Source organism: Theropithecus gelada, unplaced genomic scaffold (genome assembly GCF_003255815.1).
Source record: "Theropithecus gelada isolate Dixy unplaced genomic scaffold, Tgel_1.0 HiC_scaffold_15987, whole genome shotgun sequence".
In the NCBI taxonomy this organism is placed as follows: Eukaryota; Metazoa; Chordata; class Mammalia; order Primates; family Cercopithecidae; genus Theropithecus; species Theropithecus gelada.
This window is the reverse complement of record NW_020257754.1, coordinates 510,277-536,770: the sequence shown is the minus strand read 5'-3', so window position 1 is coordinate 536,770 and position 26,494 is coordinate 510,277. Positions and strand designations below refer to the sequence as shown.

The 26,494-nt window shown below is 42.5% G+C and overlaps 1 protein-coding gene and 1 pseudogene across 1 annotated transcript in view; both read right to left on the bottom strand.

Annotated features, from left to right (window-relative positions):
- The window catches only part of LOC112617272 (periphilin-1-like), a 219,697-nt gene that overhangs the window by 161,607 nt on the left and 31,596 nt on the right, over positions 1–26,494 (bottom strand). The window lies entirely within an intron of this gene.
- On the bottom strand, positions 7,810–9,960 carry LOC112617271 (annotated as a pseudogene).

The following is a 26,494-nucleotide window of genomic DNA, read 5'->3' as shown; positions in this document are numbered from 1 at the left end:
TTTTTTTTTTTTTTTTTTTTTTTTTTTTTTTTTTTTTTTTTTTGCTGGAGTCTTGCTCTGTTACCAGACTGCAATCGTGCAATGGCACGATCTCGGCTCACTGCAACGTCCTGCTCACTGCAATGTCCGACTCCCTGATTCAAGTGATTTTCCTGCCTCAGCCTTCCGAGTAGCTGGGATTACAGGCACGCGCCACCACGCCCAGCTAATTTTTGTATTATTAGTAGAGACGGGGTTTTACGATGTTGGCCAGGAAGTTCTCGATCTCCTGACCTTGTGATCTGCCGGCCTTGTCCTCCCAAAGTGCTGGGATTACAGGCGTGAGCCACCACGCCCGGCCTATTTGTCTTCTTATCACTGAGGTGTAAGAGTTCTTTATATATTCTGGTTATGAGTCCCTTCTTAGTTATATGATTTACAAATATTTCTCCAGATTTGTGGCTTTTCACTTCCTTACTGTGTCCTTTGAAGGACGAAAGTTTTTAATTTTGAAGTTCAGTCTATTAATATTTTTATCTTATTATTTGTGCTTTTGATGTTTTGCCTTAACTCAAGCCCATGAAAATTTACTTCTATGTTTTCTTTTTTTTTACTTCTATATTTTCTTGCAGAATTTTCATAGTTCTAGCTCTTACATTTATGTTTATGATCCATTTTGAGTTTATTTATTTATTTATTTTGAGACAGGGTCTCACTCTGTTACCCAGGAGTGCAGTGGAGCAATCTCGGCTCACTGCAACCTCTGCCTCGTAGGCTCAAGCCATTCTCCCACCTCAGTCTCCCAAGTAGCTGGGACTACAGGTGGGTGCCACCAAGCCCAGCTAATTTTTTTGTGTTTTCAGTAGAGATGGGGTTTCACCATTTGGCCAGGCTGGTCACGAACTCCTGACCTCAGGTGATCCTCCCACCTTGGCCTTTCAAAGGACTGGGATTACAGGCATGAGCTACTGTGCCCGACCATTTTGAATTTATTTTTGTGTATGGTATGAGGCAAAGGTCTAAATTCATTGTCTTGCATGTGGGTATCCAATTGTTCCAGCATCATTTGTTGATTAAAAACTATCCTATTCTGCGGGGCGCGGTGGCTCACTCCTGTAATCCCAGCACTTTGGGAGGCAGAGGTGGGCGGATCACCTGAGGCCTGCAGTTCGAGACCAGCTTGGCAAACATGGTGAAAACTCCGACTCTACTAATAATACAAAAATTACCCCGGCGTGATGGCAGGTGCCTCTAATCCCAGCTATTCAGGAGGCTGAGGCAGGAGAATTGCTTGAACCCAGGAGGGGTTCAGTGGAGGGGTTCAGAATTGCTGGAACCCAGAGGTTGCAGTGAGCCGAGATCACGCCACTGCACCACTCCAGCCTGGGAAACAGAGCTAGACTCTGTCTCAAACAAACAAACAAACAAACAAAAAAAAAAAAAAAACAACTATCATTTCCCTTATTGAATCACCTCAGCACTTTTGTTGAAAATCAATTTACAGTAAGTATAAGGGCTTCTATCTGGACTTGAAAAATGACATATTATATTCTAATGGTAATTAGTACTTTATTTACCTTCTATTTTATTTGTTTGTTTGGTTGGTTTTGGTTTTTGGGGGTTTTTTTGTTTGAGACTCCATGTCTTGCTCTGTCGCCCAGGCTGGAGTGCAGTGGCACAATCTCAGCTCACCGCAACTTCTGCCTCCTGGGTTCAAGTGATTCTCCTGCCTCAGCTTCCCTAGTGGCTGGGATTACAGGCATGCAGTCACCATTCCCGGCTAATTTTGTATTTTTAGTAGAGACGGGGTTCCTCCATGTTGCTCAGGCTGGTCTTGAACTGACCTCAGGTGATCTGCCCACTCGGCCTCCCAAACCTGCCTTGTTTATACGCTAGTGTTATCATGGATTTCCATTTCTGCATATTGTTTCTTGTAAGTCCAATAAATGAGGAAAGAAATTTGTATCATTGTTTTATATAGTCCACGTTTATATTTAGATCTACCCATACATTTACCACTTTTGTGCTCTTCATTCCTTCTTGCACCTGGGAACTTTCTATCTAGGGTCATTTTCTTTTTTGCCTACAGAATATCCTTTAGTACTTCCTTTAATTTGGGTCTGCTGGTGATAGACTATGTTAATTTTTGTTTGTGTAAAACATTCTTGAAGAATATTTTCACTGGTCATAAAATGTTATATTGACAATTATTACTATTATTATTATTATTAGTTCATTGAAAAAATTATTTCATTCTTTTCTGGTTTCTATCATTTTTAAAAATTTTTTTTCTTTTTTGAGACAGAGTCTGGCTCTGCTGCCCAAGCTGGAGTGCAGTAATATGATCTCCACTCACTGCAACCTCTGCCTCCTGGGTTCAAGCAATTCTCCTGCCTCAGCCTCCCCAGTAGCTAGGACTACAGGCACCCACCACCATGCCTGGCTAATGTTTTGTATTTTTAGTAGAGACAGGAATTTTACCATGTTGGCCAGGCTGGTCTCGAACTCCTGACTTTAAGTGATCTGCCTGCCAATGTGCTGAGACTACAGGCATGAGCTACTGCACCCAGCCAAAAAAAAAAAAAAAAAAATTTTTAATCTTTGGGATGTTATATTCTGGGAGCTCAGCCTTCAACTTTGTCAAAAATTCCGTGAAACTCATGCACTGAGTGCCTAATTTTGATTATAATGATGTTCATTTCTAGAGAGTTTTTTTTTTCCATATTTGCACTTGATTAAGGATAGCTGCAAACTCTTTGTCACTCTTCCAGTTGAGAGATGGGGTCCAACTGCTCCATGAACCTGGGCTGACTTTAGTGATGTGCTTGACCAATAGAATGCATTGGAAATGATGTTCTGTGATTTCCGAGGCTAGATCATAAAAAGTTTTATGATTTCTACCTGAGCTTTTTGAAATGCTTGTTGTGGAAATTCCAGCACTCGAGACGCTCTCTTTGGGATCCCAGCCATCTTGCTATAAAAGGCAAGAAACATGTAGGCACCTGAAAGTTCTAGCTGAGCTCCCAGCAGCCAGCCAACACTACTACGTGAAGCCATGCAAATGAATTATTTTGTATATCTAATCCATTTACATTGTCAGATAACTGTCACCCCAGCAGACAATTCCAAGGTTTGTAGTCAGACAGGAGAGCAGATTAGGATCAGTACTGGGTTGTACTCAGTGCTTTTCTTTCTACTCTGTTTTATGCCATCATTTTCCCATCTCATTTTTTTTTTCTTATTGATCCCCAGAGTTTTGGAAATCCCATTTTTCTACCCCTTTTGCTGCTTTTTTTTTTTTTTTTAAAGACAGGCTCTTGCTTTGTCACCCAGGCTGGAGTGTAGTGACACAATCATAGCTCACTGCAGCCTCAACCTCTCAGGCTCAAGTGATTCTCCCACCTCAGCCTCCCAGGTAGCTGGGACTACACGTGCATGCCACCACACCTAGCTAATGTTTTCATTTTTTCTAGACATGGGGGTCTTGCTATGTTGCTCAGGCTGGTCTCAATCTCCTGGGCTAAGGCAATCCTCCCGCCTTGGTCTCTCAAAGTCCTGGGATTACAGGCATAAACCACTGCACCTAGCAAGCTGCCACTCTTATTCTTCTCTCTCTGGACATGAAAAAATCCGTTTTAAACTCTAAAGAGAGGATAAGAAATGGGGCTGAATGCATATTAATACAGTTGGAATTAATGAGAGAAAACAATGTATGCAGGATGGAAAAAAGACCATGTTTTAAGACTAAAATTTATGAAGTTATCCTGCAGAGTTAATAATAAATCACCAGGTACAGTGACTCATGCCCATAATTCCAGCACTTTGGGAGGCCAAGGTAGAAGGATTTCTTGAGGACAAGTGTTCAAGATCAGCCTGGGCAATATATTGAGACCCCATCTCTACAAAAGATAAAAACATTAGCCAGATGTGGTGGTGAGTGCCTGTAGTTCCAGCTACTCTGGAGGCTAAGGCAGGAGGATCTCTTAAGCATAGGAGTTTGAGATTGCAATGAGCTATGATCACACCACTGCACTCCAGCTTGAATGACAGAGTGAGACTCTGTCTCTTAAAAGTTTTTTTTCAGAATGATTAATAACTTATGCAAGTCTGGAAAAATAATTATGCCCATTATACTGCTATAGTTTTTTGGAAATTATTTGTCTTACCAAATATAAAAGTATATGGAAATCCTGGTGTTGGAGAGGATGATCAATACCTCTTTTAGCCTAACACTGTAATATTTTAGTATTTGTTTTTCAGGGAAACGTTATTTGACCCATTGCTTAAAGTAATAAATCAGTGAGATACAATGATAAGCAGTACTTTCTGAATTATGTATAACATCTTAAGTTTATTATTTTTGTTTTCTATGCTTAATGGGCATTAATTATACATTACTGAATATTCACTAAATGTTAATCATGCATTGGGTATTTTTCAGAAATTTTATTTTGTTGATTAGGAAATATAACATCGTTCCTTCAAATTTTGGGTGGCTAAATTATAAAACAATATGCCCTTTGTTTACTTTCAGATAACTACATATTAAGCCATTATTTTCCATATAAGCCATTATTTCCCTATTATTGCTACTTACAACACATATCCTACATTGAATGCTTACAGTGTGCCAAGAACCATTCTCAGCACTTTATTTTTTTTCTTGTTAGCTGGATATATTTCTTTTTCTTTTTCTTTTTCTTTTTGTGACAGAACACTGTTTGCAGTAGAGGAAACTGGCATTGCAGTCTGGTGGTATAATGGCTTGTTCACATAAACCAGGACACGTTCATCTTTTAGCACAAAAAGCCCTAATGGCGCATATCCTATTAAAATTCAGGACATCTCCAATATTCTCTCTCTCTGTTTTTCTTTGTCATCTTTTTTTTTTTTTTTTAAATAAACATTGTCAAGGTTTGTCCAAAAGAATGCCATGTAGGTTCTTGGCTAGCGGAAGACAATTCAGAACAGCTGTTGCACATTTGGACTGTCACCTTCTCCAGGCTGGCAGTTGATATCTTTTTTTTTTTCAACTCATTTTTACTAAAACAATTTTAAAAGTGCTCCAACTATCAGTTTTGCAAAATCTCTAAGGGAAACACAAGAGTAAGGTGCTGAGGTAAAAAACAACTGAGGTAGCTTTTTTTTCTGTGTGTTTTTCTTGTTAAAAAAAAATCTGTAAATTTAATGCTACAATAAACATATGTGTGCATGTGTCTTTATAGCAGCATGATTTATAATCCTTTGGATATATACCCAGTAATGGTATGGCTGGATCAAATGGTATTTCTAGTTCTAGATCCTTGAGGAATCACCACACTGTCTTCCACAATGGTTGAACTAGTTTACAGTCCCACCAACAGTGTAAAAATGTTCCTATTTCTCCACATCCTCTCCAGCACCTGTTGTTTCCTGACTTTTTAATGATCACCATTCTAACTGGTGTGAGATGGTATCTCATTGTGGTTTTGATTTGCATTTCTCTGATGGCGAGTGATGATGAGCATTTTTTCATGTGTCTGTTGGCTGCATAAATGTCTTCTTTTGAGAAGTGTCTGTGCATATCCTTTGCCCACTTTTTGATGGAGTTGTTTGTTTTCTGCTTGTAAATTTGTTTGAGTTCTTTGTAGATTCTGTATATTAGCCCTTTGTCAGATAAGTAGAGGGCAAAAATTTTCTCCCATTCTGTAGGTTGCCTGTTCACTCTGATGGTAGTTTCTTTTGCTGTGCAGAAGCACTTTAGTTTAATTAGATCCCATTTGTCAATTTCGGCTTTTGTTGCCATTGCTTTTGTTGTTTTAGACATGAAGTCCTTGCCCATGCCTATGTCCTGAATGGTATTGCCTAGGTTTTCTTCTAGGGTTTTTATGGTTTTAGGTCTAACATTTAAGTCTTTGATCAATCTTGAATTTATTTTTGTATAAGGTGTAAGGAAGGGATCCAGTTTATTGCAGCACTATTCACAATAGCAATGACTTGGAACAAACCCAAATGTCCATCATTGATGGAGAAATGTGGCACATACACAAGAAAGTGTGGCACATACACACCATGGAATACTATGCAACCATAAAAAAGGATGAATTCATGTCCTTTGTAGGGACATGGATGAAGCTGGAAACCATCATTCTCAGCAAACTATCGCAAGGACAGAAAACCAAACACTGCATGTTCTCACTCACAGGTGGGAATTGAACAATGAGAACACTTGGTCACAGGAAGGGGAACATCACACACCGGGGCCTGTTGTGAGGTGGAGGGAGTGGGGAGGGATAGCATTAGGAGATATACCTACTGTAAATGACGAGTTAATGGGTGCAGCACACCAACATGGCGCATGTATACATATATAACAAACCTGCACGTTGTGCACATGTACCCTAGAACTTAAAGTATAATAATAAAAAAAAAATCTGTAAATTTAATGCCCTGGGCCAACAACCTTGTATAAATTTCTACTTTCCTCCACGTTTTTTTTAAAGAAAGAAATCATTTTGCTGAATATTGATGGTTTATACACCAAAATGCAAAAGACAAAATACATTCTTTCATTGTGGAATTTTTTCTTTGTTTGGTTGATTGGTTGGTTTGATGGGTTCCTGTTTTCCTCTTCCAAAACGCTAGGACAAGTACCATTGACTCTTGTTCTTTTGAGTAACCAAGTGTAAGTTGAGGCTCGTTTGTGCGTTTTGGTTTTGTTCCTTTTGTGTGATATGATACTCAGAGCACTGCTTTGCCTGGCAGGGGGTGTGTTGGGGGTGGGTGGGGGGGGTGAGGGGGGTGCATAGATATGGGATTGAGATTGAGGGATAAGGGAGTTCAAAAGAATGGAGATGGAGAAGAAGGAGAGGGGAGGGATAAACAGAGAGAGACAGAGAATTATATAGCAGTATACAAAAAACCAGTTTAAAACCTGTGAAGCACGCCTGTAATCCCAGCACTTTGGGAGGCCGAGGCGGGGGGATCACGAGGTCCGGAGATCAAGAGCATCCTGGCTAACACGGTGAAACCCTGTCTCTACTAAACACACACACACACACACACACACACACACACACACACACACACACAGCCGGGCATGGTGGCAGGCGCCTGTAGTCCCTGCTACTAGGGAGGCTGAGGCAGGAGAATGGCGCGAACCCAGGAGGCGGAGCTTGTAGTGAGCCGAGATCGCGCCACTGCACTCCAGCCTGGGAGACAGAGCGAGACTCCGTTTAAAAAACAAACAAACAAACAAACAAACAAAAAACAAAAAAACCCTGTGAGAAATGGGTGTATGAGCTAGACACTCAGGAGGAGTGACAGAGATTCCCCTTCAAGGAGACGGCGGTATCCCTTCTGTTGATGTACACAGTTGATCCAGAACTGCTGTGAGTGTCCTTTCGACGAGATTTCCCTCTGGGTGAATTTTGTGTGGGTGGCCTCGAAGCTCTCTACACCGTGAGACCCTACAAAGACTTTATTCTTTAAAGTCTAGAAAAGCCTGCTTTGTCTTTAAAAAGAAAAAAAAAGTAATAAATGGGCCCGGCGCGGTGGCTCAAGCCTGTAATCCTAGCACTTTGGGAGGCCGAGACGGGCGGATCACGAGATCAGGAGACGGAGACCATCCTGGCTAACACGGTGAAACCCCGTCTCTACTAAAAAAAAATACGAAAAACTAGGCGGGCGCCTGTAGTCCCAGCTACTCCGGAGGCTGAGGCAGCGTAAACCCGAGAGGCAGAGTTTGCAGTGAGCTGAGATCTGGCCACTGCACTCCAGCCCGGGCGACAGAGCGAGTCTCCGTCTCAAAAAAAATAAAATTAAATTAAAAAAGTAATAAATGACTAAAAATTGGAGTTAGTTGAGTTATTTGATATATTATTTCTAAAATATATGACCACTGCAGGCACCCTGTGTAACCCGGAGGACACATGTCTTAACATCTTCCCCTTCTAATATGTATACACATGTACAGAGACTATTTGCCACAAAAAAGGGTGTGCATTTTGCTTGGCTTTGAACACGTTCACCTTTGTTAGTTCAACTAAAAGGGATAGCGTCGTGGGAGTTAAGGAGAGATCCGAGTGGATGGTGAAGTGGATGGTGAAGCCTGCAGAAGCCCTGCGGAGCGGGAGGCGGCCCGGTGGTTCTGGCAAACCTGACTGACCTTCCCCAGCCCTCCTCGGCCCCTGGGATTGTCAGGGCCTCTGCAGAGTCCCTGGCCGCCTCCGTAGACTTCTCATTCCTCAGATGGTCTTTGGTTTGCTCTTGATCTGGCTGGCTGTGTTTGGTCCCATTCTGTCAGGTGTTGGAAGGGCTCCATTCATCCGTTGTTTTGCTGGTGCCTGTGGGAGCCTCGCTGCGCTGTGAGGCGACTCCCTGAGGGTATTTCTGCTCCTGCTGCTTCACCTGTTGTACAGTTCCCCTGATCTTGCGCTGTGCAGTCTGGCACAGAAGTGCCCGATAATTCTGATGATCACTTCCTCCTTTTCATCCGGTGTTTGGTCAGGAGGCAAGATGACTTCTGCACTGGTTAAGTTCTGCAGTTCACTCACAGTCTTGCCACCTTTGCCAATCACCCGGCCAGCTGTGGAAGAGGGCACTCTGACATGGGCTTCCAGCTTCACTTCTTCCTTGGGGTTAAAAAAGTTTTCTTCTTTCACTTTCCCAAAGATCCATCCCTCCCCCTGAACTGGGCTTCCGGTGGCCCGGTGATGATGACGATCCTTTCGCTGACGTCTGGGCCTTCCACAGGGGCGAACTTGATGGAGGCTCCAGCGAATCTCGCCAGCTGTTTGATGTGTGCCCCTTTCTTCCCGATGATGGTGCCCACACTTTGGGTTGGGATGAAGAGATTCACAATCTCCTGCTCTGGATAAGAGTGATGATGCGGGAACGGGCCAAACTGATGAGGAGGGTACAGGTGGAGAAGTATCCGGAGTGGGTATTAACAGCAAGCATATCATTTTCGAAGGCCTCACGCAACTTCTTCACAATCTCTATCTCAGCACTGGCACAGGCCTCAAATGTGCCCTTCACAGTGACGGTTCCGGGTTGTATATGCTCAAATCCTGCTAAGATGAGATTGTTATCTTGGTCCCTGTTTCATGTTCCTTTTTCTTCCCATTTCAGCCTTCTTTTCCAAACAGTCTTCCAACCAAGCCATTGTGGGCCGAGATTTTCTCCAGCTAGTTTGGCCTCATCTGCCTCTTTCTGCATGATTTCAAGAATCACACGGCATGCTTCCGAAGTCTCCTTTGGGGTGGCATGGATGGTGACAGGCTTCTCTGCAGCTCCAGAGCTCTCTTTTCTATAGATGTCTACCTGGGACTGGGTCTGCTTAGTGATGTTCTTTATGGTCAAGCCCTCCTTTCCGATGACGGCACCAACAAACTTTGTGGGGACCAGGATCCGCAGCGGGAAATCGATCTGTCTGGCCTGAGAAGAGCCCCCAGGGGGGTGGCCTTGCTCCCAGGAAGAGAGGTCCCCAGGCTTGGCTCGCTGAGGCGGCGAAGGGGAGCTCACCTCTTCATCCGGGATGTAGGAAATCTTGAAGGAGTAGTTCTCAAACTGATGCCTGCTTAGCTTCTCCATGGCTATTTTTGCTTCTTCTCTTGTTGCAAATGTGACGTTGACAACGGCGGTTTCTGTGTCTGTGTTGACTTGTTCCACATTCTCCACCGTCCCATATTGAGCCAAAAGTCCATCCAACACCTCCCACTTCAGGAGAGGAGGGATATTTCGAATCTGAATGTTCCTGCTCCTTAGCTTTTTAGAGACTGAATAATCAACTTCCATGATTTTCCCATGCAATTACACTTGAGCCGAGAGAGTCTCGATGGCGCGGATGGCCCAGGTCTGGTCCCGGTAGTCTACGAAGGCGTAGCCGGACTTGAGCAGGACCTGTCCCACCAGGGGCAGCTTCCTGTCCCCAAAGAGCTGCAGGAGGTCGTCGGCGGTGACGGCGGGGCTCGGGTTCCCGATGAAAAGCTTGTTCATCATCCGTCTCTTCCCCCAGAGCCCGCGGCTCTCCCGGCCCGGTACCCGGCGCTCCTCGCCCCCTCCGCTGCCCTGGTCTCTCCTCCTCCTCCTCCGCCCCGCCTCCCCGCCTCCCCGCCCTCCGCCCTCCCGCCACCCACCCCCACCCTCAGCCTGGCTCCCCGCTCAAAGCACTTTAAATGTGTTTTCTACTTTAATCTTTACAAGAATTGAATGAGGTATGTCCATTTTACAAATGAGGAAACAAAGTCACAGAGACGTTAAGTCATCTACATGTTTTATGGCTGCAAAATCAGATGACGCTTAAGTTTATGCAGAATCAGTCTAAATAACTCACCTTATTTAAACTGTATGAATTAGATTTATCTTACTAGTCTCTTTTTCTAATTTTTTTTTTTTTTAAATTAAGGGAATCACAATTAACTTCAGTACAAATGCCAGATGCTGTTACTCAGAGGTGATGATAACTTTAAAGATTAAAGATTAAATTGGCAGGGCGCGGTGGCTCACGCCTGTAATCCCAACACTTTGGGAGGCCGAGACGGGCGGATCACAAGGTCAGGAGATCGAGACCATCCTGGCTAACACGGTGAAACCCCGTTTCTACTAAAAATACAAAAAATTAGCCGGGCGTGGTGGCGGGCGCCTGTAGTCCCAGCTACTCGGGAGGCTGAGGCAGGAGAATGGCGTAAACCTGGGAGGGGGAGCTTGCAGTGAGCCGAGATCGCGCCACTGCACTCCAGCCTGGGCGACAGAGCAAGGCTCTGTCTCAAAAAAAAAAAAAAAAAAAAAAAAAAAAAAAAAAAAGATTAAATTGACTTACTGTGAAAGTTTAGCCAACCAAAAATTCCAGAATAAATGAAAAAATATCTAGTAACCCTGATACAATCTTACTGGACTAATCTTTTAAAACCTGTATTTTCATCTTCAACACAAACATCAGGACTTCTAAAGTTGGACTTAAATGTCTTATGCCTGCAGTATTAGATGATGATCTCAGAATAAGTTTTCCCAACATTCTGTACTTGTCTTATACTGTCAAAAACATGATAATTCATTTTAAAAATCTTTGCTCATAAAGATATCTATCTATATTTTCTTTCATAACCATGTTTATATAGAACATAAAAATGCAGATAGTTTGGCCAAACTACCTGTATTTGAGTTTTGGTCAAACTATTTGTATTTTTATGTTCTATATTGTCTAAATGATAGCTTAGCCTGGAAAAATGTCAAGCCATTACCTTTGCCTCCTTATATTTCATTTTATTTATTTATTTATTCATTCATTCATTCATTTTGAGTCAGAGTCTTGCTTTGTTACCCAGGCTGGAGTGCAATCATAGCTCACTGCAGCCTCGAACTCCTGGGCTCAAGTGATGCTTTTGCCTCAGCCTCCCAAATAGCTCGGACTACAGGCATGTGCCACCATGCCCAACTGATTTTTTTTTTTTTTTTAAATATAGAGAGGGGAGTCTGGCTAGGTTGCCACAGCTGGTCTTGAACCCTTGGCTTCAAGCAATCCTCCAGCCTTGGCCTCCTAAAGTGCTGCAATTACAGGCATGAGCCACCATGTCTGGCCTGTCTCCTTTTAAATAGAAAAAATATATATATGTATTTGCATGCCTTCACTTAGTTCTCATCTGATAAACCCAAAAATGTGCTTTAGATAAGGTATGTTCTCTCTACCATACCGCTTGAAATCAAAGACTCAAATTGCAGAAACACATATACATCAAATTATGAACTGTGTTTGTCTTTAAAATATCCTTTGGAAAAAATCTTTACTTGAAGAGGCTAGAGAGATGATGATTCATGCTATAATTTTATCTCATGAAACTCTAGCAAATTTCTTTGGCTAACATCCCAGTCAAATTCTAAATATGACTTAATTCTACATGGAACATAGCTGTCAAACTCTGTATTCATTTTAAGTTTCTTAAATCTATACCCAAGTACTGTATTTGACCGCCCGTAGCCACCAATTTCAGAGAAAACAGTTTAAAATCACTCTTAAAATTTTAAGTTCTAAGTAGTCAATCACTTTTTGCTACAGTTCTGGGAGATAAAATTATTATATCAAGCACTATATAAATTTCACTTTTCATTCAATTTTATACATTTCTGTGTCTAGCATACAGATTTTTCTTTCATAATAATAGCAAAACAAAGAAAAATAACCAATTTGAGAGCCTACTATGTGCCATGTACATTACATACATTATTGTCAATCAGCTTCACAATCTTGGAAGACAGTTGTTGCCCATGGGCAAAGGTAGTACTCTTTGTTCTATTCCTTTGTCCTTTGACTCAATCTGCAAGGAGCAGTTTTCTATGGTTTGATTTGGTTTGGTTAATGATCATTGCATGATCTGCAGCTAGCAGCTTGGTGCATGGCCATTTATCAAATGCCCTAAGAAGACTGGTATGGCAATAAGAGCTAGTGCTATATTTTCAAAACTGAATTTGACTCTTTCCCTTCTTTTCAATTCTGTACCCATGTGGATATGGAAGGAACACTTAGGACTTGGTAGAAGTCTAAACCACTTCCCTTTTCTCTGTTCTCTCTCTCTCTCTTTTTTTTTTCCCCTCACAAACCTAGTGTCTTGCCCTGACACAGGAAGGTCTGGGATAGATACCTTTATGCTCAATGAACAACTTTTGGCTCATATTTGTCCCTTGTTCTCTAGATCTGGCAGATGTTCTTTTCATACCACTGGAAAGGCAAATTTCAAAACTTGAGGGTGAATGAGGTGATGAGGCAGGAAGGAGAGACTAGATGTGCCATTTGACTTGCTTTGGGTGTTGGCGTTTGTAGCCTCCAACCTAAGGAAGTGGAATTCTACACTTCTTCTGGACCAGCTCTCTGGAGTTTTGCATTAGGGTTTGGAGCCAAAGATACAACTAACAATGAAATATGACTTTGTCTTGATTTGCCCCATTGTGCAATAGCTTCCTCAACACTGTCACAGAAAGGAGTGACAGGCCCAAGACTAATTCAGACATTCCTGGCCAAATACCATTCAGCACCATCTTGATGCTAATCCATTTTTATAATTTTAACATATAATAGCAAAGATCAGCCGGGTGCTGTGGTTCATGTCTGCAATCCCAGCACTGAGGGAGGCCAAGTTAGGAGGATAACTTGAGCCCAGGAGTTTGAGACCAGCCTGGGCAACATAGTGAGATCCCGTCTCTACAAAAAATTTAAAAAATTAGCCAAATGTGGTGGTGTGCACCTGTAGTTCCAGCTACTCAGGAGGCTGAGGTAGGAGGATCAACTGAGCCTGGGAGGTTGAGGATGCAGTGAGTCATGACAGTGCCATTGCACTCCAGCCTGGGCAACAAAGCGAGACCTAGTCCCCAAAAAAATTGCAGGCTGGGTGCAGTGATTCACACCTATAATCCCAGCTCTTTGGGAGGCTGAGGTGGCAGATCACTTGAGGTCAGGTGTTCAAGACCAGCCTGGCCAACATGGTGAAACCTCATCTCTACTAAACATACAAAAATTAGTCAGGCATGCTGGCAGATGCCTGTAATCCCAGCTACTCAGGAGGCTGAGGTATGAGAATCACTTGAATCTGGGAAGCGGAGTTTGCAGTGAGCTGAGATTACCCCATTGTACTCCAGCCTGGGTAACAGAGTGAGACTCCGCCTCAAAAAAAAAAATTACAAAAGCATGTACTATGTGCTAGGCTCTGTTGTGACTGCTTTAATAATGCCACAACAAACACATTGAAATTAACACAGGAAAAAAAAACTGTGCTGAATGTTGGCAGTAATGAAAGAGTTAAAATATATGAAATTTTATAATTTCCCTGTAAGGGTACAGGTCTCCTTAGTGCTGCTATGAACAGTTTTAGCTCTTAGCTGAGACCAAATCTGCAAATTATAGAAATGACTTAGCTTCACATATGGTGTCATTAATTACTTGAAGAAAAAATATTGAGACTTTTTCTCCTGAATTTCTGTCTTTTAATTAATGGGTCTATCATTCCACATTTGTTTTTGTGAAATAACAACTTCAAATTATTTCAAAAAGGCTGCTTCAGCTTGCATTCGTTTAGTAAATTAAACACTATCTTCCATGGGTATTCAGCGTTCATGGTAAAAAATGTGAAGGATGGGAACTGAGTGAAGAAACATTACTTTCTATCCAATCCCATAGCAAGATTCTTACTTGAAGGCCATAATACAAGGTTGTCAGCCAGCTTCAACTAACAAGCCTACAAATAAAATCATTTTTAGAAGATGGGAGGTCAGAGGGGCTGATAAACCAGCTGACGGTGTTCTAACGTGGCTCCCCTTATCTTGTGCTACATGATGAATCAAAGTTTCTGCAGACAGTTAGGGAAGAGCCAAAACAAAAGCAGGACAAATGTTGAAACCAGATTCAGAGGAGGGTACAAGCAGGTCAATGAGACCTAGTAAAATAAAGCAGAAGCAGAATCAGAGATTGGCCAAGGACAGAAGCCAAGTTGCACAATGACACAGTAAAAACTAGTGGAGATAAATAGAAAAGGCAGAGTCCTTAAAGATAATTAAGATTTAGATCAGCTTGAGCTAAAAGAAGTAAATCAAGGGAGAGCCGAATAGAGGTCTCTATGAAATCCAACAAAGATGTGCTATGTAGCAGGCCCAGTTTTGGTCCATAAAGCCTCATAGATGTTCCTCCACTAATTTTAAAGGTTGCAGACATGGCATTTGACAGAAGCTAAGGTCACGTCACTTGGTTTTGTTCTCAAAATATGAACATCACCCTTCTGTCTCTTAAGTGCATTCAGGTGGTTGCAAAAGGCACTGAGCCAGAAAGCATAAGAATGGATGTAAATCTGTCTCTGCTAATATGAAACAATTCGAGGTACATGACAAACCGCATTAAATCAGCAAAGCTTTATTTGTATCCTGATACTAAGAGCAGGAATTGGCCCATTTGCAAAGGTTCTGCTAATTGGCTTCTTTTTTTTTTTTTTTTTTTTTGAGACGGCGTTTTCTCATTGCCCAGGCTGGAGTGCAATGGTGCAATCTCGGCTCACAGCAACCTCCACCTCCCAGGTTCAAATGATTCTCCTGCCTCAGCCTCCTGAGTAGCTAGGATTACAGGCATGCACCACCACCCCCGGCTAATTTTCTATTTTTAGTAGAGACAGGGTTTCTCCATGTTGGTCAGGCTGGTCTCGAACTCCTGACCTCACATGATCCGCCTGCCTTGGCCTCCCAAAGTGCTGGGATTACAGGCGCGAGCCACTGCGCCAGCCTTAATTGGCTCTTTTTAAATGTAGAAAAACAGTTATCATCATTCTGGGATCATTGGGATTATTGGTTCTGCCTTCAGATAAGCAGAATAAACAAGCCTCAGTTCCGATGGAAACTACTTGTGTTGCATTCTTCCACACTAGGCTCTCACAGCCAATTCTAATTGGTTATTTGCTTTTCTCCTGTGTCTGTATCTTCACATCTACCTAGGCCAATGGACAGCTCCTGAGAATATTGTCACTTAAGATGTTTCCAAAAACTATTTGCCCTACGTTAGCAGAGCTCATCAGCTCACTTGCAGATAGGGTTGTCCGTTGGATTTAGTTTTTGCTTTCATTTCAGGAAGGGGTCAAGTAGCTTCGATAGACCTTTTAAAAAGTATAAGTGATATATCTACTTAAATATATTCCTACTTTAGTAAACTTAATATCAGGGGTAGGAGGGACAAGTACATACCCAGCCAACTGATTTCACATGATCTTGCCACTAACTATTATTATATAGGAAAGTAAAGGCATTATACTTAATCTTTTTTATTTATTTTTTTGAGATACAATCATAGCTCACTGCAGCCTCGACCCCCCAGGCTCAAGTGATCCTCACACTTCAGCCTCCCTAGTAGCTGGGACTATAGGCATGTACCACCACACCCAGCTGCATTACACTTTGTCTAGTCTTCTCTTTAACGGTTATATACATTGACCTGCACCCACCATTTTATTCTTGAGATTGCAGTGATAGGAAAGTAAGATAAGAAAGGACTGAGGATAAACTGAGAAATGGAATGAATGAGAGAGTCATTCATAACTTATTCAGATTTAAGTATTGGGTTATTGATTTATATATAGTCTAGTTCTCCCACATAGAAACTATAGCCATAGCTGACATAAATAATTTTTTTATTGCTGTATGTGATTATACTTCACTTGTCTAAAAGACATTGGTCCAACAACTTCTCTTCTCTATAATATGACCAAGAAGTAGGAAATAAGGGGGATCACTGTGATAAATGAGAAGTAATATTTCTCCACTAATGCTCATGAACTTGGCCGAAAAGACAGCCCTTTGGATTTCCAGTCAGTCCCTGTTTTCCCTGCCTGTAGAAGTAACATGGAAGTAACAGATTTGAAAGGAGGACAAGGCAGGTGGTAGCAAGCACGATGGTAGCATAAGAAGTGGCAGTGGATGGCCAGGCATAGTGGCTTATGCCTGTAATCCCAGCACTTTGGGAGGCTGAAGTGGATGGACTACTTGAGTCAAGAATTCAAGACCAGCCTAACATGGTGAAACCCCATCTCTACTAAAAATACAAAAATTAGCCAGGTGTGGCGGTGCACATCTGCAATCCCAGCTACTCAGGAGGCTGAGGCAGGAGAATCGCTTGGACCCGGGAGGTGGAGGTTGCAGTGAGCCGAGATTGCATCACTGCACTCTAGCTTGAGTGACAGAGTAAGACTCCGTCTCAAAAAAAAAAAAAAAAAAAAAAAAAAAAGTGGCAGTGGTCAACTGGACAATGAAGGAAGTAACAGAGAAAATGTAAAAGCAGATTGAAGACCTTACAAAATTTAGGCTTCTGGGCCTATCTGTTATATGGACAAGCACATCTACATATTCAAATAAATGGAATATCTTTTACAGGCTACTAAGGAGTTTGGATAAATAATTAGAAATTATTAAGGACATCTAAGCACTAGCATAGCACTAAATTTTAGTTTTGAGCAGCCAGACAAGAAATATTTAGAAAGAACCCTATCACCTGGGTCAGTGCCAGGGCTATGGAAGTTAACAAGGTACATTCCCTATCCTCCTGGGATTTATAACGTGGAGGAGACATTACTGAGGGAGTAAAAAAATGATAGAACAGGCAGAAGAATGACTAGAATACAAAAGGAATGAAAGTGACCAGACCTAGGGCCTCACTGGATGTGGATGGTGACAGAAAGTCAAGATTCTGGGATGAATCTTGATTTCCCACACAGGCAGTTGGGTAGGTCGTTGCTGTTAACCAGGAAACAAAAAGCAAGAAGACAAATATATTAGAGAGAAAGGAGGAGTTCACTTTTGAGACGTTTGTGGGATAGCCAGAAGTCAGAAATATGTTTCTAACTTTTGGCTGTCCCACAAACGTCTCAAAGTGAAAATTATTTGGCATTCTAATGTATTTGTGATAATGGAAGCTGTAGGTGAAGATGAGAATACTGTATAAAGATCAAGAAGAATAAGAACTATAGGAACTTAAAAACCATCTACTTTTAAAATATGGGTAGATTAAGAGGAGCTAGGAAAGAGTATGGAAAAGGATTTGATCTTAGGAATAGTAATAAAATCAGGAGAGAGTGCTGTTATGAAAGGTAAGTAAAGGGTCGAATAAGGTGAGTAGTGACAAGTGATTTTTGGATTTGTCAATAAGAACATCTTTAGTAATTGTTGAAAGGGGAAAACCAAATCTGAAGGTTTGAAAAGTGGGGAGTGTTTATTTAGGGAAAGTTGAATCTCTGGGTTAAAGAAAAAAGAAAAGTGAAGAAAGTTGACAGAATGGAGAGAGCAAGCATAGATTTTTTTCGAGAGGCCTGGCCTTGAAGGCATGGTAGACAGCCTTTAGGATGGCTCCCAGTGATCCCTGCCACCTGGTTTTCATGCCTTTGTGCAATATCCTCCCGTTGAGTGTGGGCTGGACTTAGTGACTTGCTTCTAAAGAATGGACTACAGGCCGGGCGCGGTGGCTTACGCCTGTAATCCCAGCACTTTGGGAGGCTGAGGCGGGCGGATCACGAGATCAGGAGATCAAGACCATCCTGACTAACACAGTGAAACCCCGTCTCTACTAAAAATACAAAAATTAGCTGTGTATGGTGGCGGGCACCTGTAGTCTCAGCTACTCAGGAGACTGAGGCAGGAGAATGGCGTGAACCCGGGAGGCAAAGGGTGCAGTGAGCCGAGATCGAGTCACTGCACTCCAGCCTGGGTGACAGAGCGCGACTCCATCTCAAAAAAAAAAAAAAAAAAAAAGAATAGACGAATAGATAAGATGTCACTTCCGAGGGTTACAGAAGACTAGATTCCATCTTGCTTGCCCTTTCATACAGTCTCTGCTCACTCAGATGGAAGCCAGCTGCCACATTGTGAGCTGCCCTAGAGAGACCCACATGGCAAAGAAGTGATGGAAAATTCCAGTTAATAGCCAGTAAGGAACTAAGGCCCTCAGTTCAACAACCTGCAAGGAATTGAGTTCTGCCAACAACCAGATGAATGAGTTCAGAAATGGTTCCTCCCTCAGACAAATTTGAAATGACTATACCCCCAGCTGACATCCTGATTGCAGTCTTGTAAGAGACTCCAAGGTGGAGTACCTAGCTAAGGCACACCCAGAATCTTTTTTTTTTTTTCAGCTTCCATCTTTTTAGACATGTTTTATTTATTTATTTTCTATTTTATTTATTTTTTTGAGACAGTCTCATTCCGTCGCCCAGGCTGGAGTACAGTGGCGCAATCTTGGCTCACTGCCACCTCCTCCATCCCCTGGGTTCAAATGATTTTCACACCTCAGGCTTCGGAGTAGCTGGGATTACAGGCATGCACCATCTCATCCGGCTGATTTTTGTATTTTTGGTAGAAACATGGTTCGCTGTGTTGGCCATAATAGTCTCAACCTTTTGACCTCAAGTGATCCCCCTGCCTTGGCCTCCCAGAGTGCTGGGATTACAGGTGTGAGCCCGCACCCAGCTGACACCAGATTCTTGATCTACAGAAACTTATTTTCAGCTAAGCTTTAGGGTAATTTGTAATGCAGCAATGGATAAATTGAAAATGCAGCTATGAAAGTGAATGGAGGTGGGAACTGAATCCAAATGGTAAGGTGTGAGACTGGGTGATGACTTTAGAAAATGTTTTGGAGAAAGGCTTTTTTTTTTTTTTTTTTTTAAATTATACTTTAAGTTGTGAGATGTATGTGCAGAATGTGGAGGTTTGTTACATAGGTATACATGTGTCATGGTGGTTTGCTGCACCCATCATCCCGTCACCTAGGTTTTAAGCCCCTCATGCATTAGGTATTTGTCCTAATGCTCTCCCTCCCCTCGCCCCGCACCCCCTGACAGGCCCCAGTGTGTGACATTCCCTTCCCTGTGTCCGTGTGTTCTCATTGTTCAACTCCCACTTACGAGTAAGAGCATGTGGTGTTTGGTTTTCTGTTCCTGTATTAGTTTGCTGAGAATGATGCTTTCCAGCTTCATCCATGTCCCTGCAAAGGACATTAACTCATTCTTTTTTTATGGCTGCATAGTGTTCTGTGGTGTATATGTGCCACATTTTCTTTATCCAGTCTATCATTGATGGGCATTTGGGTTGGTTCAAAGTCTTTGCTATTATAAATAGTGCTGCAATAAACACACATGTGCATGTGTCTTTATAGTAGAATGATTCATAATCCTTTGGGTATATACCCAGTAATGGGAGGGCTGGGTCAAATGGTATTTCTGGTTCTAGATCCTTGAGGAATCGCCACACTGTCTTCCACAATGGTTGAAGTAATTTACACTCCCATCAACAGTGTAAAAGTGTTCCTATTTTGGAGAAAGACTTTTTAAGATAAGACAAATTCAAACATTTTATATCCTGAAAAGCCATTAGAGAATTTGAAAATAAAGCAAGGAGAAAGGATAATTGGTAGAGCAAAAGGAGATAAGGGAATGTCAAATAACAGCCTTTCTACTCTAAATGTGGTCTATGAACCACTAGCATCAGCATCATGTGTTGGAAATGCACAATCTCAGGCCCCACCCTAGACCTACTGAATCAAAATCTGCATTTTAATAAGAACCACTAGTAATGCCTGCAGACTGACTCAGAACACAAGTGAACAGAATAGATTCATCCAGGCGGAAATAATCTCTACCCGAGGCAAGAGGGAATAGGGAAGGAGATGGAGATATTAATACATTTGTAGATAGAACTGAGAAGGAGAGAACTTGGTGACAAAAACTGCTTGCCTCCCTCCCTCCCTCCCTCCCTTCCTTCCTTCCTTCCTCTCTTTCTCTCTTTCTTTCTTTTTTTTTTGACAGGGTCTTGCTCTGTTGCCCAGGTGGGAGTGCAGTGGCGCAATCATGAGTCACTACAGCCTCAGCCTCCCAGGCTCAAGATTCTCCCACCTAAGCCTCCCAAATAGCTTGGACTACAGGCACACACTACTATGCCAGGCTAGGTTTTTGGATTTTTTTTTGTAGAGACAGGGTTTTTTCATGTTGCTCAGGCTGGTCTTGAACTTCTGGTCTCAAGCGATCTGCCTGTGTCAGACTCTCAACGTGCTGGGATTATAGGCATGAGCCACTGTGCCCAGCCACTTCAGTGCTTTCTATGAAGTACAAATTCATTCAGGGCACAGAGCTTGAAATGAGTGGGAAAAAATTACAATAGCTATGAAAGTGAATGGAGGAGGGAACAGATCCAATAATATATATAAATGTCTGCAAATAATTACTAGGAGTACAGCTGAGTTTGGAGACTAGGAATTTGCCAGGTGTGGGATTAAATAATTTTTTTTTCTTTTAGTGTTGTACAGCAGCCCGCATGTAGACTAGAAAAGGCAGATTGCAGAATTAATGCAAGGATGAGATACAGTGAATTCTGGAAATGGGATAGTAAGTCGAAATGCACTAGAGCATCTTGGATAGAAAAGAAAGAAGTTGAGTCCAAGTTGAGGAAAAACAGATTTATTAGGCTGGCAGATAAGAAGTAAAAATGGGGAAAGGGTAAGAATCCTGGAAAATTAGGAAGGCATTTTCAGAAATCAGAGTAAAATAAGATTTCAGAGGTAAAATGGTTATTTAAATCCTCCAGCATCTCCTTCGTTTTTTTAAAAACACATCTCATGAGCAGTAACACCCTCCATTTTTAAATCTCTAGAAATAACAACAGATACGGAAATTGTAACCATATTATTTAACATGCTCAATCCAAGGGTTGTAATTGATGAACTAGCTTTATGTGGTTTACTACTATCCCTTTAACATTTATTAAATGAGGACAGTAGTTTTGCTGCCCCCTTGAGAGCTCCAAGAGGCCCCCAGGACTTTTTAGGTATCCCTTAGAAAATAGACAGTTTTATGCTCACTTTAAGTTGCAAAACACAGTCCGAATATGGAAATTAGCATCTCCAGTTTTTTGGTAAGAATTATAATCTAAAGTTGATTTAGAATGAAATCTTCACTCTTACCGTTAGAATCAACTTCAGGCCAGCCTCCCCTACACCTGGAAGAGGAGATGTGATGAGTTTCTTTTCTCTATTTGTTTCTTCTCCCTCAGCTTGATACTCATAGCTTCTGGCCCCTTGAGAGTTGAGGTATAAGGAGAGATGAAAGGAGAGGGGGTGCGGAGAGTTCTTATGTGACTGATAGCACTCTAGGATGACACTATGCTCTCTAGGCTTGCAAGTATTTAAAGCAGATTCTCTCGCAGGTATGTTTTTAGGTTCTTAGGTTTATGTTTACTCAACTGCCTGTGCTATGATGAAATCGTTTTCCTCAGTGGCCATTGCTGCTTCTGTAAATTCTCAGTCCACTCACACAGACCATCTCTTGGGGCTGGGGGAGAACCTCCTTTACCTTTGACAGAAGCCCTCCCAGGCCAGAACACTTTTTCTTTTGTTTGTTTGTTTGTTTTGTTTTATTTGGCGGAGTCTTGTTCTGTCACCCAGGCTGGAGTGCAGTGGTGCGATCTCGGCTCACTGCAACCTCCGCCTCCCGAGTTCAATCTATCCTCCTGCCTCAGCCTCCCGAGTAGCTGTGCACCACCATGCTCGGCTAATTTTTGTATTTTTAGTAGAGACAAGGTTTCACCATGTTGGTTGCGAACTCCTGACCTCAAGTGATCTGCCCACCTTGGCCTCCCAAAGTGCTGGAATTACAGGTGTGAGCCACCGTGCCCGGCCACCAGAGCACTTTTTAAGTGACCCTCGGCTGATAATTCTCCCAAGGGCTCCACACCTCATCCCTGATAGTCATGCACCTTTGGCTTCTGTCAGAGGGGAATGTAGTTACTTCTCCAAGCAGAAGCATCTCTCTTGCATCTCTGCCCTGCCTCCTCAGCCAGTTGCTATAGGTTCTCATCTTTCAATTCCTCAGGCCTATCAAACACCAAGCCACCATTTAGTGTTGTTATAAAGGAACCTGAGGCTGGGTAAAGAAGAAGAGTTTATTTGGTTCACAGTTCTGCTGGCTAGAAGACTGGGCATCCAGCAAAAGCCTCAGGCCACTTCCACTCATGGCAGAAGGTGAAGGGGAGCTGGCACTGTAGAGATCACATAGAGAGAGAAGGAAGAGAGAGGGCAGGGTGAGGAGGGAGTGGGGTGCGGTGCCAGGTTCATTTTAACAACCGGTTCTTGCTGGAACTAATATAATGAGAACTCGCTCATTACCACAAGGATGACACCAAGACATTCATGAGGGATCCTTCCCTGTGACCAAAACACTGTACATTAGGCCCCATCTCTAACACTGAGGATAAAATTTCAGTATGAGGTTTGGGGGGGACAAATATCCAAACTATAGCGACATTCATAGCAACATTATTCATAATAGCCAAGAATTGGGAAAAAATCCAAATATCCATCAGTTGATGAATAAACAAGAATGGTATATCCATACTGAATCCTATTCAGCAATAAACAGGAGTGAATGACTGATATAGCCAATGACATGGATGAACCTCAAATGACTATGCTAAGGCCAGACGTGTGGCTCATGCCTGTAATCTCAGCACTTTGGGAGGCCGAGGCAAGTGGGCCAACTGGGGTCAGGAGCTCGAGACCAGCCTGATCAAAATGGTGAAACCCCGTCTCTACTAAAAATGCAAAAAATTAGCCGGACGCGGTGGCATGTGCCTGTAATCCCAGCTACTTTAAAGGCAGAGGCAGGAGAATTGCTTGAACCGGGAAGGCAGAGGTTGCAGTAAGCTGAGATTGCACCATTGCACTCCAGCCTGGGCAACAAGAGCGAAACTCTGTCTCAAAAAAAAAAAAAAAATTATTATGCTAAATGAGAGAAGCTAGATACAAATGAGTATACGTCGTATGACTGAACTTATGTGAAATTTCTAGAAAAAGCAAAACTGTAGAGACGGAAAGAAAATCAGTGTGTGCTTAAGATTGAGCAGAGGGCAGACTGAACATGAACACAAAGAAACTTCAGAGGACAATGGAAGAGTTCTAAAAGTGAATTGTAGTGATGGTTGTGCAACTGTATAAACGTAGTAAAAATCATCGAAGAATAATCCACTTACAATGAGTAAATCATACAACATATAATTATACCTCAATAAAACTGTGAAGAAAAACCTTATTGGTTACTACTAAAACAGAAATAGAATCTATAACCCCTAAACAGTTAAAATAAAAATCAAATTAATAGATTTAACTACTCTAACAAAAAGTGAAATAGGGAGAAAAACAATAAAAGAAAAACACACATAGTAAATGCAAAATAAAGTGGTAAGCCTGGGCGCAGTGGCTCACGCCTGTAACCTCAGCACTTCAGGAGGCCAAGGCAGGCAGATCACTTGAGGCCAGGAGTTTGAGACCAGCGTGGCCAACATGGCAAAAACCCATCTCTACTAATAATACAAAAATTAGCAGGCATGGTGGCACACACCTGTAATCCCGGCTACTCAGGAGACTGAGGCAGGAGAATCCTTTGAACCCAGGAGGCGGAGGTTGCAGTGAACCGAGATCGCGCTATTGTACTCCAGCCTGGGTGACAGATCATAACTCCATCTCAAAATAAATAAATAAAGTGGTAATATTTGTCCACACTTATCATAACTGCAAACATTTTAAATAAATATTTGCTGATTTTAAAAAATCTTTTAAAAATTAACTTTATACTGAATTTCTAAGATATATCTTTATTTTAAAAACATCACAGATTGGAGCTCAAGGAGATGGCACAGCCCAGAATGTGGCTTTGAGAACGGGCTGTTGGAATGATTGAAGGAAGTCAAGAAACTTCAAGATCAAGACTGAATATCAGGCCGGGCGTGATGGCTCACACCTGTAATCCCAACACTTTGGGAGGCCTGGGCAGGAGGGTTGCTAGAGTCCAGAGTTCAAGACCAGCCTGGGCAACCTGGCAAAACCCCGTCTCCACAAAAAATTAAAAAATTAGTTGGGTGTGGTGGCTTGTGCCTGTAGTTCCAGCTACTCATGGGGCTGAGGCAGGAAGACTGATTGAGCTTGCGGGAGGTCAAGGCTGTAGTGAGCCAGATCACGCCACTGCACTCCAGCCAGAGCGACAGAGACAGACCCTGTCTCAAACAAGGAAGGAACGAAGGAAGGAAGGAAGGAAGGAAGGAAGGAAGGAAGGAAGGAAGGAAGGAAGGAAGGAGGGAGGGAGGGAGAAGCCGGGTGTGGTGGCTCACACCTGTAATCCTAGCACTTTGGGAGGCTGAGGCAGGTGGATCACCTGAGGTCAAGAGTTTGAGACCAGCCTGGCCAACCATGTTGGTGAAACCCCGTCTCTACTAAAAATACAAAAAATTAGCCGAGTGTGGTGGTAGGTGCCTGTAATCCCAGCAACTCAGGAGGCTGAGGCAGGAGAATCGCTCGAACCCAGGAGGCAGAGTTTGCAGTGAGCCGAAATGGTGCCACTGCACTCCAGCCCGGGCAACAGAGCAAAAAACTTCATCTCAAACAAAAATAAAAACAAAAACAAAAAACCACACACACACGAAAGAAAGGAAGGAAAGAAGGAAGGAAGGAAGGAAGGAAGGAAGGAAGGAAGGAAAGAGAAGGAAGGAGAAAAAAGAAAAAAAGATTGAATATCAATATTGAAACTATCTAGAATGATTATGAAATTATGGATAGAGAGTAAGATTGAGGAGCATATCCTGAGAGGTCGGGTAATGACAATGCTGCTGAGTGTTGGAGGATGAAAACAATGGTGTGAACCTTGAAGAAGAAAGTGATTTTACACAGGAGAGGCAGAATAAAAGTCTAAAATTGACAAAATAAAAAAAAAGAAGATTGATGACCCCTTCTCCGTGGCATTTGTTTCATAGGGTGTGAGAGGATGAACAACATATTCTCAATGGGTTGTAGACAAAGTGTGGTAAGAGGGCAGCCAGTGAAGTCAAGAGCAGGGCGAGGCACATTCAGGGGAAAATTGAGATAGAGAATATGTAAGAGTTAGGTTTGTATCTGGTTGTATGTAATAGAGTCATGACCTAGAGCGAATTAACCAAATAGGGAGTTTCCTGACCTTATGAAATAAAAAGTCTAAGAATAAGCATTTCAGGGTTGGCACTGCAGTTTCCTGAGATCATCAGGGAAGCATACTGCTTGCTTCCTGGGATACCATTCTTAGCATGTGGCTTTCAATTTTATGGTACCAAGATGGTTTCTGCAAAGCCAAGCATCATGTTCTAGATACGGACAGGAAGAAGACGGAGAAAAGGGCAAAGCGTGTGCCTACTTGACTCTGCCTCCCTCCCCGTCCTCCCCATCTCCAGCTTTTTTTTTTTTTGAGACAGAGCTGTTGCCCAGGCTAGAGTGCAGTGGTGCGATCTCAGCTCACTGCAACCTCCACTTCCCGAGTTCAAATGATTCTCCTGCCTCAGCCTCCCAAGTGACGGGACTACAGGAACACAGCATCACACTCGGCTAATTTTTGTAATTTTAGTCGAGATAGGTTTCACCATGTTGGCCAGGCTGGTCTTGAACTCCTGACCTCAAGTGATCTGCCTGCCTCAACCTCCCAAAGTGCTGGAATTACAGGAATGAGCCACCACACCCAGCCTGACTCTGCCCCCTTTTAATAGTAAAACAATAGTTTTTCTGGCAACTCTGAAGTAGACTTCTGTTTATATCTCATTGGCTAAAATCATGTCAACTACGACCACCCCCAACTTTATGTTTGATTTAGGGCACATTGATCAAAACAAATGAGCAAAATCAGTGTTACATTAGTAAAGAAAGAGAGATGACTGCGCACGGTGGCTCATGCTTGTAATCCCAGCACTTTGGGAGGCCAAGACGGATGGATCACTTGAGGCCAGGAGTTTGAGACCAGTCTGGCAAACATGGTGAAACCCTGTCTGTACTAAAAATACAAAAAAATTAACTGGGTGTGGTGGCAGGCACCTGTAGTACCACTTACTGGGGAGGCTGAAGCAAGAGAATTGCTGGAACTCAAGAGGCAGAGGTTACAGTGAGCTGAGTTTGTGCCACTGCACTCCAGCCTGGATGACAGAGAGAGGCTCTGTCTAAAAAAAAAAAAAAAAAAAAAAAAGGAAA